Genomic DNA, 11,502 nt, shown 5'->3' with positions numbered 1-11,502 from the left:
TTAAAACACGACCGAAGGGAGTGTTTTAAATCGACACGAGTTACGAATTTCCTTTTCGCACTTGTATCTTACGACGTTTTTCAGTACAGGTGAGCCTCCGAACGAAACTTCGGAGTCCGAAGTTTCGACCTGGCATATAATGAACCACTTCTCGCACTAGTGCGTAAAAAAACCACCATCTGTACTGAAAAAATAGTTAATTGTTTTACAAGGGGGCAAAGTTATTGTTTAACTGCACGTGCCAATATTGATACTCGAGCAAGCGAAAGATTCCAATATGGCAAAATAGTACATTACGATACAAGTGCGTAAAAAGGAAGTTCGAAACGAGTAGCGATAAATTAAAACACGACCGAAGGGAGTGTTTTAAATCGACACGAGTTACGAATTTCCTTTTCGCACGTGTATCGTACGACGTTTTTCAGTACAGATGAGCCTCCGAAGTTTCGACCTGGCGTATAATGAACCACTTCTCGCACTAGTGCGTAAAAAAAACACCATCTGTACTGAAAAAATACTATCGCAAGGAAGTCATTTCGTTTAAAAATAAATATATCTACTCTGCCTATTCCGATCACTGCTTATAGTACAAGAACTTATTTAGTTAAAAATAGAATAACTAAGGAACTTATAAATTTGGTCTTCTAGAAAAATTTACCGTGTAACAACATGCACTGTCTAACACAGTCCGTTCTCTATTGGGAAAAGGTGAATTTTTGAGTAGAGCATTGGCGTTTAGTATGGGTATTATACACGTCCTCCCGAGTCAAACAAGACCGGTAGCCACTTTGAACTCCGTGTCCGAAGGGGGGAGAGGGGGTCAAAGTATGGAGCTCCTGCTGCTCAGAAAAAATTCTGGCCGATTAGTTTGAGCTTTTGAGTCAATTTTAGTGTCATTTTTATGTAACTACTTTTTTAGGGTTCCATAGCAAAATATAGCACAATATTTAATAATTTAAATGAATTTTTAGTAGCCACGAAATGCAAACAAATCCTCATATTTCCGTATTTTTATACTAATCATGATTTTTAAAAAATATTTCTAAAAAGCCTATTTTATTAGTAATCTTTGATGATTCTAATATTTGATGTAAAAAAAATATTGAAAGTACTGCAACGATCGCCATCGCAGCATAGGGGACAGCATAAAGATTTTTAATAATCATTATACTGCGCCCCGAGTGGTACCCACGATCAAGAAGAAGTGACGTGTTAACTTAGGGTATATCGTACTTCCTCCATACTTAATTTTATAAATAATATTTGTTAAGGCACTTGGGCGTGGCGTGAGGAAGTAACAAACACAGTATGCTCACAAACTTTTGCCTTTATAATATTACTGTGATTTTTAATCTTCTTCAATTTAAAAACGAAACGAATAGTTTACATAAAAATGACACCAAACTTGACTCGAAAGTTCAAAACTAATAGGCCAGAATTTTTTTCTGAGTACCGGGAGCTCCATACTTTGACCCTTTCGGACACGGAGTTCAAAGTGGCTACCGGTCCTATTTGACTCAAGAGGATGTATATAATACTCATACCAAACACCATGTCTGTACTCCAATATATATACCTCTCAATACAAGCATGCCCAATAGAGAATGGACTAAACAGTACAAACTGACGTCTCTTGAGTTGGGTCTCAGCAGCGTGTTGAAACCATTACATGTCTCGAAACTTTCCTCCGTTACATTTGGAAATGTCTGCCTTACAGCACCTGTAAAATTTATAAAATGTTAGAAAACCTTTAGATATATTATCTTAAATCAACATTAAATAAATGTCATATACAAAGAAAAAGTGACCAAGGCCTCCAGTGTTCCGAGCTGGAATCGAACCAGCGTACTCCGCTTACCGGGCGAATGCCTGAACCACTCGGCCATCGGTGCACGAAGGCAAGGGTCGAAATTTCCAAGTATATAACATTCCCGAAGGCTCGTGGCGCCCTCTGCCATCCCTGAGGTAGAACAGTATGGTTCGACCTCCACAAGTTCAAGTTCAAGTTAAAATATTTTCTATGAAAATAATTTAATTTGTTCTTAGAGTATTTTAAATCAATTTGTACTAAACGCATATGAATAAGTCTTTTGCAAAAACGTCATTTTTGGCACAAGCTTTTTTTATCGCCGACTGTACCTTTCTTTCAACAGTTGTCTACTGCTCTCCGAGATGTTTCTAAAAACCCCTTTTACTCAATGGGGATACGACGTTTCATAACAAAGTTCCTATGACCACCTTTCTGCTCCATCATCAGATTAGCGCCATGATACCATAATATTGCATTGTCACATGATTTACATATGCATGCAAAATTTCAGCTCAATCGGAAACCGGGAAGTGGGTTAAATTTAGCTTCTACGTTTTGACCCAAACTAACACACTAACAAGGCAAGTTGAATAAAAGCTTGTAATAAAAGATGGACATTGCCCTTTATGAAAGGTTCATAAGTACTTACGTTTTAGAACATTCGTCAGTATTAGGGTAGATGATGAAATTGTTTTTTCCCTGTCCAGAAGTCATCCCACAAGATTGGTTCCAGACAGCAATTGATGCAGTCCCGTCCCGTTCCTTGCCTCCTTCTGTTTGCCTTAGCATATCCTAAAAAGAGAAAAGAGAGTCAGTGTTATTCAATCCATAATTACTTCAGCAGAAACGGGCGATTTACTACAGCAGGGGTTAATTCTCCATACAAAAGCTCTCGACTATTTCCTCCCTGGTTTTTTCAACACAGATTATTATATTTATTATCATTTATATATGTGTCGGACTGTCGTAGGATAGTCAAAATGGGTCAACAATTAGCCAAAAAAACCAAACGGTACGACACAGATTATTTCATTATTATTCAAATCCTCAAATTTCATCCTGATTGATTAAGTTTTAGAGGAGGAAACAGTTGAGAGTGGAACCTCAATTTTTATACTATAAATCTAGTTAATAACACAAACTAGTAAGAGATTTTTGCTATACCCTTTTCAGGGTCCAAATATGTACATATTGTAAAAATTATATGGTATGCAAATAAAGAACAATAGTATATTACCTAAGATTCCCTAATTGAAAGGGGGAGCTCCTTTCCATTTTAACATTTTCGCTCCTGTTGCCCCTCAATGCAGCCCGTGGAGCAGCTGTGACATACTCCATGTTATTATGAGCAAAAGTAACAAACTCATACCTAAAGCTGAAAATATAAAATTAGTTGAATAAATCAGCATCATTAATATATTTACACAAGTAGAAGTAGTTAGTTTCAATTAGATTTGAATGGTTTTCTCCTCATACCATAAAATTTATTCTATCTAATCTATCTCATATAATCTAATTAACAGGATAACGTTAGAGCGGGCAACATGTCCCGCTGCTGCTGGCTTGATTAGGCCTAGATCAGCATACCTAGGGCATTTTATTTTTTAAATAACTAAAAACTAAACCAAACAAACAAACTCGACCTAAATCAATAAATAACCAGAACTGGCAGGCAAGCATGGTCGTGCGATAAATGATAAAACATTAGGCCATCCCATGCTTGCCTGCCTGGCACTAAGAATAAAACACATGGACGCCTAACGCAAAGTGCAGTTAACTCGATAGAACTCATTTCATTCAAAGAATCCATACAAAACTTAAGAAACAAAATACTTACTATATAATCCTGGTCTGCATTCCGTGGGTTTCCACTCCGTTCTATATGTGACGGTTCTGTGCCAGGTGGGCCCTGCCCTTTTTTGATGTCATCCGACCATCTGCTCGTGGTTTCCCGCCACCTCGGCCACCCAGGCTAGGTCTCCACAGCAATACTAGGCGACCCCATTGATCGTCATCTCTGCGAAAAATATAGCCGGTCCATTCCCACTTGAGTTAATCCTTTTTGCAATGTCGGTAACTTTATTGCGTTGGCGAATATCCTCATTTCGAATTCTGTCTCGCAATGAAATTCCTGGCATCGCGCCCTGATAGCTCTTTGCGCCAGTCTGAATTGACGAATTCTTCCAACAGTCAGCGTCCATGTCTCCACGTGTCCACTAAAGTAACACAATTTGTAAAATACCAAAAATTACAAAAAACGGCACGGTGGACGTCGGCAAAAACTAATTACAAAATTTACAAGTCATGAAGTCAACAATCAAAAAGGTAAGAAAGATGGCGGACTGGTGTGCGTGCGGCTGTTCGTGGCGTCACAAGGGGCGTCAGGTTACCAACTTAAATGTTTTACCACTACTTTTTCGTTTTCGCTACAATCCTTACAAAATTGTATAAAAGCAATACTTTGAGAACGAGGTATTTATTTCATTTATTTGTGTGGTATTTAATACGAAATTGCCTATTTTGATTTGATTTCCTAGTAATTAGTCTCATTTATTAGTAAGTATATTTAAAGAAGTATTCATTTACGTAAAATATGCATGCAATGCAATTAAGAAATAACTGACAAATAGTTTTGATACTTTTAATTTTTTCATATTTATTCAATTTTTTTTAACACGGAGTTTGTACTAACGGTATCTCGAATAAAAGATAACATATTAAATGATAATGAAAGTTGGAATGCACTGCACTGCACATATTATGTGCTGAGCTGTGCAACAATAATAATTATATCAAATTCAAGCACATCTTATAAGACTGGGGCGCTTGCCGCTTGGTATGAGCAACTGATGGGAAGGCTATACGAGTACATTACATTTAGTTAGAAATTGAAACTTTCTGCCCGTACATGGAATATAATACAATCTTATACTTTTAAACGAGCAATTCTTGTATATTTATTTATACTGACGATCTCGGAAACCGCTCTAACGATTTCGCTGAAATTTGTTATGTGGGGGTTTTTGGGGGTGAAAAATCGGTCTAACTTATCCTTAGGTCCCGGAAAACGCGAATTTTCGAGTTTTCATGCGTTTTTCTTCGCGCGCCATCTCATGTGCAGTAGTTGTACTGTTAAGACAGTATTCTTTCGGTCGATGTAAGTACTATTTATTGCAAACACTAGATGGCGACACAGGTCAAGGCTAAAATGAATAGAAAAATACACTATTTGAGTTTTAGTGGCGAAACGCGCGCAATCTCGTGTGGAGTAGTTGTGTTGTTAAGGCTGTTTGAACTAGATGGCGACACATGTCAATGATACGATACAGAACCGAGCGAAGCTCGGTCACCCAGATATTTATATTAATAAGTGACACATTTACACTTTGCTACACCCGTATCAGGATCCATGTATGTACATATGTATGTGGGCCCATGGGTGTACAGAATGAATGAGGTATGCAAATAAATTCTCTATTCTCTATAATATTTTCAAGTTCCTATGGGTACAAATGTTATTCTTCACATAATAAAAAATTGTAACCGGTTATGAAATTTGGTCGGTTATTGCATTCCCTAGTCTTAGGCACGCCATAGACAGTCTGAGAAATTCATAATCTTAAAAAAGATTTGCATCCAACCTGTCAGCTCATACTGACAGAATTTTCAGATTGAACTGACAGGTTGCATACAAAAAAAAGGTTGCATAAAAACCTTTTTTTTCCACACTGTGGCGTGGTGTGCCTTAATTAATACGTGCAGCTGAATAGGCAGATTTCTAGCAAGTAGTTTTTTTAAGCTGTCACTGTAGTATCTAAGTCATAAAAATAATGAGTTCAAGTTTAATTGGTTTTACATGAAAACTAGTGCCTGTGCTATGAATGCGTCACCTACAGAGCTGAATTTCTATATAATATAAAGCTACAACCCGACTGACATTTTTCAAAAAATGGGCAGAGGGAGTTTTTGCAGGTGGCAGTGTTTGGTGTTGTCGTATAGAGGTTGGTCCTGCGACCCCGGATAGATCAGACCGTCGGTCTACCGGTTCCGGGTAAAAAAATGTTGGACGGCCTGGCCAAACGGCTGGAGTTAGCCGGGGAGTGTTCGACCAAATGTCATAGAGAACCCTGGGCCTGGAAAATGGCCGACTTTTTTTTTTGACGATTTTTCAAGTTTGTCGTAGAGAGCTCAAATTTTGGTCATAGAATCTCCAAGCGGCCTTGATTCGAATGAAATAAAAAAAATTGAAAAATGCTCAAATGTGGGAAAACTGGCCACTTTTATTTTGTATGGCAACTTTTAAACCGTAAGAGATAGCCGGGGGGTGCTCGACCAAATGTCATACAGGTATCCGAGTATAAAAAAGTTGCATTAAAAAAAAATTCAAAATGGCCGACTTTTTTTTTGAAAAATTTCAAAATGGTCCTAGCGCGCTGAGATTTGGCACACGGGTGGAAGGTCGCCCCAAGATTAGTATTCAAAAAGAAAATTTTGAAAAATTCAAAATGGCGGCCTTTGAGGGCCAATTGAAATTTGAATGCAGGTTTTTCTTTTAATTTCTATAGCTCCGTAACGGTACAAAAAAGTGAAAAGTGCTCAAACAAATGTTATACAGTCACCCGAGGTCCATCGAATGGCATTAAAAAAAAACAAAATGGCCGACTTTTTTTTTTTTTAATTTCAAAATGGTCCGAGCGCGCTGAAATTTTGCACACGGGTGGACAGCTGCCCTAAGATTAGTATACAAAAAGAAAATTTTGAAAAATTCAAAATGGCGCCCTTTGAAGGCCAATTGAAATTTGTATGGAGGTCTTTTTTTTTAATCCCCATAGCTCCGTAACGGTAGGGAAAAGGTTAAAAGTTCTTGAACTAATGTTGTACACTTATCTGAGGTCCATCGAATGGCATTTATAAAATTTCAAAATGGCCGACTTTGAAATTTTTTATTTTTATTTTCGGTCCGAGCGCGTTCAAATTTGGCACGTGGTAAAAACGGGGGCCAAAAATAGAATTGAGAAAAAAAAATTTGGAAAAGTCAAAAACGGTGGCGAGAGGGGACAAAGTCAAATTTCCCTACCAGTTTGTATGGAGGTTTTTTTTTAAAATCCCCATAGCTCCGTAACGGTATAAAAAAGGTTAAATGTGCTTGAACTAATGTTGTACAATTATCTGAGGTCCATCGAATGGCATTTACAAAATTTCAAAATGGCCGACTTTGAAATTTTTTTTTTTATTTTCTGTCCGAGCGCGTTCAAGTTTGGGACTTGGTAAGAACGGGGGCCAAAAATAGAAATGAGAAAAAAAAATTTTTGGAAAAGTCAAAAACGACGGCGAGAGGGGACAAAGTCAAATTTCCCTACCAGCCTGAGGGAGCGTTCTACAGCCCGACGGTCATTGCTCCGGTCCAAGTTCCGAGCTGCGTACAGACAGTGCTCCCAAGCAACTCAAGCAAGAAAATATAAGTAAAGGTGTCTAAAAAGCGGCGCGGCGGGCCGGAGGTCCAACTTCCCTACAAATCTTACAATCCCCACAGTAACTAAGCGGAGGGCCGAAGGCCCGGAGCGTGTCTAACAGGCTCCCAAGTACGCGAAGGTCGCAGGCCGAGCTGCGTGCAGACTGTGCTCCCAAGAAAACAATAACAAAAAGTATCTAAATAAGCGAAGCGGCGGGCCAAAGGCCCGACGCGGAGCTTCGAAACCCAGCGAAGGCCGAAGGCCGAGCTCCGCGTAGGGCCGAAGGCCCGGAGCGTCCCTGACCGGCTCGCCGGCGGACCGGGAAGTTGGAGTTTAAACACGACCCAATAGTAAAAGTGTCTTAGAGAAGCGAAACGACGGGCCGGAGGCCGCAGGCCGCATGCCTGAGAGGCTTCCAAGCACGCGAAGGCCGCAGGCCGAGCTGCGGGCAGAGTGCTCCCAAGCACGCGAAGGCCGCAGGCCGAGCTGCGTACCGACTGTGCTCCTAAGCAGAACGATAATCAAAGTGTCTAAAAAGCGACGCGGCGGGCCGAAGGCCCGACGAGGAGCTTCGAAACGAAACCCAGCGAAGGCCGAAGGTCGAGCTCCGCGTAGGGCCGAAGGCCCGGAGCGTCCCTGATCGGCTCTCTGGCGGACCGGCTTAGAGAAGCGAAACGACGGGCCGGAGGCCGCAGGCTGAAGACACTTTTACTATTGGGTCGTGTTTAAGCTCCAACTTCCCTACAACGCCCACTATAACTACGCGGAGGGCCGAAGGCCTGGAGCGTGTCTGACAGGCTCCCAAGCACGCGAGGCCGTAGGCCGAGCTGCGGGCAGAGAGTGCTCCCAAGCACGCAAAGGCTAAAGCAAAAAAGCAAACAAGCAAAGCAATAAATCAAACAAGCAAAGCAAAAAAACATAAAGCAAAGCAAAAAACAATAAAGCAAAGCACAAAAGAACACCGCGGGGCCCTCGGGCCCCGCGCACCTTTAAAAACTAGTTTTTATTTTTATTTACAACATATCTGTTAAGGGTGCGCAGCTCGCCCACGGTCGTCGAAGTTGCTCGGCAACTTACGTATTTGTATGAAAAGTTGCGTTGCTTCGTGAGCGATCTCTCATCTGCATTTCTTATTAAACAGCGTCCATCAGCGACGCGTCGAATCGCATATGAGAACTCGATTCGACACAGTTCGATTCCGCCTTAAGCCTGGCATCCACTAAGGGCACTAAGAACGGCAACAGAGTCTGAAAGAGACAGTCTGAAAAAATCATAATCTGAAAAAAGATTTGTATGCTGACACTGACAAATCTGTCAGTGTACGTTTGAACTGTCAGTTATGCATACAGTCTTCATTTCATAATCTTAAAAAATCATAATATTATCGCTAGGAGGTAGGGCATAGCGAATGATATTCCGCTTTCTGTGGTAGGGCACACGGATATCGTCTCGCTCGAATCTAGAGCAGAGCCCAACTGGGGAAGTACCTCCGCCTTACAGAAGACCGCAGCCAAATAGCCATAGCTGGGCATTAACTCGTTAATCCGTTAATCGTTAATTAACGAAGTTAACATTTCGATTAACGGATTAACTTTTAAGTTAACTTGATGTTAACGGACTCGTTAACTTCCGTTAAATTTCTCCGAGTCCGTTAATCGTTAATCTAGTAGGGCACTGGCGCCATCTGCGCTGCGAAAAACACGTTCTGAACGCTACTATAAAAGCCTGAAGTACGGCAAATCCTATGATTTGCCGGTAAATCCTAGGTTTTACCGATGTCGATTGCTAAAAGTTCGAAATATTACCTAAAAAAGTATTCTTCACGTGGATTTGCTTTTACTAACTTTGATTCGGTGAATCCTAAGCTTTACCATGGCTACTGTTGTAGTGATAGGGCAGCAAATTCGAGCCCTATTTACGACCACATTCGCTTCCCTAGCCTCTACCGCCCAAAGTGCCACAACAGTCCCGTCACCGCCAGCATCTCTCCTGACACAGCTCTTGGCAGTATCTCAGGCGATCACTGCCTTCCACGTGCAGCCTAGAGTTTAATAGGCTAGCTGTACTTCGGCCTTTTACAGAAATATAATACTAACTAACTAACTAACTAGTATGGCACTGTGATCCAAAGAGGATCTTGGCCTCCAAAACGAGAGCACGCCACTTATCCCGATCCTGCGCAGCTTCCTGCCAATTATCGGCTTGTAGCTGACACAGATCCGCCATCACGCTGTCTCCCCAGCGGTATCTGGGCCGACCCGCCGGGCGGCCACCAGTTGGTCTTCCCAGATACGCCCTCTTGGCAGCCCGATCCTCTCCCATTCTGAGTAAGTGGCCGAACCAGCGAAGTCTGTGGGATTTGGTTACGCCGATGATGTTCGCTTCGCCCACCAACTCCTCTATTTCGGTATTCCTCCTTATCCTCCACGTGCCGTCATCTCTCTTGACAGGTCCCAGGATTTTCCGGTATATCTTCCTTTCCGCTACAAGGAGCCGACTTTCCTCTTTTTGTGTTAGTGTCCAGGCCTCACAGCCATACATTAAGATTGGTCGAATTACGGTGTTATATATTCTCAGCTTAGTATTTCTACTGAGAAGCCTGGACACCAACACTTTATGGAGGGCTGCACTGCACCGCAGCGCACTCTGGATGCGAATTATAATTTCCTCCTCCCTGGTGTTTGTGTCGGTGATGGTGCATCCAAGATACCGGAATTTGTCAGTTCCATGGTAGACGGTACCCCCAACATGAAGACTTGCGCGCTTGACTCGCGTATTTTTATAGCGCTTCATGTGAAGGTATTCAGTTTTGGAATGGTTAATCCTGAGACCTATCCGAGAGGCCTCTCGTTCGAGGACACTAGCTGCCAGCTCTACTTCCCCTCGACTTTTCCCTAATAAAGCAAATAATACAATACTGGCAATATAATACTGATGCAACTAAATAATTAAAGAAAAGTTCAATTTTTTTCACGTGTTAACGGATTAACGATTAACTTTAACTTACGTTAAATTTGTCGAAATGTATCGCTTTAACGATTAACGAAGTTAACTTTTTTAGTAACGGATTAGCGATTAACGAAGTTAACTATTTGATTAACGGTGCCCAGCTATGCAAATAGCACTAGACCCTACTCATAGTGTTGTGTTCCTGCCGGTGAGTAAGGCTCCCAGAGCTCAACGAGGGTGCGGGGTGCTGACGACGGGAGGACTTAAGGAAATAATTTGTTCCGTCTATTGTCCTTTGAGTCGTTGGCAACCCAAACCCTCCTTTGAACTTGTGCACTCCTTTTTGCTGTGTACTTATACTTAACACAGCAAAGGGGAGTGTACAAGTTTCTAATGGGGTGGCAACGCGCATGTGACACTCTTTGAGTTGCAGGCATCCATAGGTTACGGTAACCACTTTCCATCAGGCGGACCGTATGCTTGTTTGCCACAGACGTAGTGTAAAAAAAATGAAATCAGATCGAGTGCAATGAAAATTCAGATTATTCGCAATCTGTCAGATCGATCTGAAAAAAAAACATAATATTAAAAAATAACACGGAAAGTTGCGAATTGTATGGAAATCTGTGCACTAGATCTGTCATACAAATCCAAATTCAGATTATGAATTTTTCAGACGGTGGACGCCAGCAGGCTTTCGAGACGGTCAATGTTAAGTGTTATGGCTCCTCGATGATTCCGTTCATCCAACTTCAATGTTTAGGATACATTTTTCTAATTTGCCGGCTTTTTTACTGCCGAGATTTGGTTGACCGTCTTTAAACAAAAAAAAATGTTTATAGTGAATTAATACTTTTAATTACTTAACGCTTTTATATCAGAAATGTACAGAACATTGAGAATATTTTGATATCTTTAATTCATGCATTCAGGTTTACCGAGCGGTTTAAGTTCAAAAAATTAGAGACCTTTTCATAATCTCCGAAATTCTCCGATTGTATCTGATCTCCGCCAGAGGCTCAAATTCTCCGCAAATCGGAGAAAAATCTCTGAACTGACAACACTGGTCGTGCTATAATTACGTTACAGTGCTGTCAGCATAACAAAAACTCCTTGACGTTTCGTTTCGATTGACGGAATATGTGAAACCATATAACTCATTTTCAGATTTTACACTCTAGAATGTTAAAAAGTATTTAAAGTGCATATTTTACCATCACATTGTATTTAGTATCGATTCACTTTAAATGTATATTCTTTCTACAACAATTATTAATGACACAAAAATAA

At 40.9% G+C, this 11,502-nt stretch overlaps 1 long non-coding RNA gene across 1 annotated transcript; it reads right to left on the bottom strand.

Annotated features, from left to right (window-relative positions):
• Window positions 1-853: 853 nt before the first annotated feature.
• LOC125226383 lies at window positions 854-4,055 on the bottom strand. The gene is made up of 4 exons (XR_007177079.1): window positions 3,648-4,055; window positions 3,048-3,185; window positions 2,460-2,602; window positions 854-1,720 (listed from the first exon to the last, which is right to left on the bottom strand). It is a non-coding gene; the product is annotated as an uncharacterized LOC125226383 (long non-coding RNA).
• Between the last annotated feature and the right edge of the window lie 7,447 nt (window positions 4,056-11,502).

The sequence above is a fragment of the Leguminivora glycinivorella genome, chromosome 5 (assembly GCF_023078275.1).
Source record: "Leguminivora glycinivorella isolate SPB_JAAS2020 chromosome 5, LegGlyc_1.1, whole genome shotgun sequence".
In the NCBI taxonomy this organism is placed as follows: domain Eukaryota; kingdom Metazoa; phylum Arthropoda; class Insecta; order Lepidoptera; family Tortricidae; genus Leguminivora; species Leguminivora glycinivorella.
Note: the sequence above shows the minus strand (reverse complement) of the source record. Positions and strands in the feature narration are given on the sequence as shown.